Source organism: Rattus norvegicus, chromosome 4, assembly GCF_036323735.1.
Source record: "Rattus norvegicus strain BN/NHsdMcwi chromosome 4, GRCr8, whole genome shotgun sequence".
NCBI lineage: Eukaryota > Metazoa > Chordata > Mammalia > Rodentia > Muridae > Rattus > Rattus norvegicus.
In genome coordinates this window covers 159,078,899-159,080,494 of record NC_086022.1, presented here as the reverse complement: position 1 = coordinate 159,080,494, position 1,596 = coordinate 159,078,899, and positions in this window count along the sequence as shown.

The window sequence follows — 1,596 nt, the reverse complement described above, 5'->3', positions numbered from 1 at the left end:
CAGGGAGTAGGAGGTGGGGCTAAAGGAGGCCCTTTGGGGGAGAGGCAGAAGTTACTGGAAATGAGTTAAGAGACTCTGGGTTCAGGTCTGCCACCTGCTGGCAGACCCAGGAATAGCTCTCACCGTAATTGAACCGAAAGACCTTCAAAACTCTGCTGGAGGCAGAGCGTGTACACACATACACATATGTACACATGATCTTTGACTCGTGCTTCTTTTTAAAAATACAGTCTTACAAAACCTGGGCTGGCCTCGACCTTGATAGTGGTTTCTGCCTCCTCCCCAGCATTAGAATTACAGCTCTGTCCCACCACACTTAGATCTTGGTTGTGTTTTCAAAACAGGGTCTCACTTTGTAGCCCAGGCTGTCTTAGAACTCACTCTGCAGTCCAGAGTGGGCCTCAAAACATGGCAATCCTGCCACCTTAGCCTCCATAGGGCTGAGATTACAGGACTTGCATACCCGCTCTTCTGGAATATTATTTACTATATGTTTGTATCGTGGCTTGTATGATGCTCCCTAAGACTGTTCTTCTGCCTTTAATGAGCTCAGTTGTCCTTCCCCATAATTTACAGCACCGGTCTGCCTCTTGGAGAACTTGAAGTTTGTGACTCAAGAACCTGAGCCTTCCTTTCCTCTCCTCCTTGGTTAAGAATGGGTTAGTTCGGGGGCTGGAGAGATGGCTCAGTGGTTAAGAGCACTGACTGGTCCTCCAGAGGTCCTGAGTTCAATTCCTAGCAACTACATGGTGGCTCAGAACCATCTGTAATGGGATGCCCTCTTCTGGTGTGTCTGAAGACAGTGACAGTGTACTCACATACATAAAATAAATAAAATTAAAAAACAAAAGAGTGGGTGAGTTCATGCACTTAGTCATTTCAATCCCTACCACAACATCTGGAGACTCCTCAGGTAGCCGGGCTGGGGCTGAGGTGTAGCTCAGGTATCTCTGAATCCCTCAGGACTCACCTCAGTGTCAACTCAAGCTGTGAGGCTAATACCAGGAGCCACAGCTTGAGTGAGAGGATTTCTCCCTGTACCCACCACACAGAGGTGGGTGTGGGGGGTTAGGGAACACGTGTAGAGGTGATTGTGGGAGGGTTAGGGAGCACGTGCAGGGGTGGGTGTGGGAGGGTTAGGGAGCACATGTAGGGGTGGGTGTGGGAGGGTTAGGGAGCACGTGCAGGGGTGGGAGTGGGAGGGTTAGGGAGCACATGCAGGGGTGGGTGTGGGGGGTTAGGGAGCACGTGCAGGGGTGGGTGTGGGAGGGTTAGGGAGCACTTGCAGGGGTGGGTGTGGGGGGTTAGGGAGCACGTGCAGGGGTGGGTGTGGGAGGGTTAGGGAGCACGTGCAGGGGTGGGTGTGGGAGGGTTAGGGAGCACGTGCAGGGGTGGGTGTGGGGGGTTAGGGAGCACGTGCAGGGGTGGGTGTGGGACGGTTAGGGAGCACGTGCAGGGGTGGGTGTGGGACGGTTAGGGAGCACTGCAGGGGTGGGTGTGGGAGGGTTAGGGAGCACATGCGGGAGTGGGTGTGGGAGGGTTAGGGAGCACATTCGGGGGTGGGTGTGGGAGGGTTAGGGAGCACGTGCAGGGGTG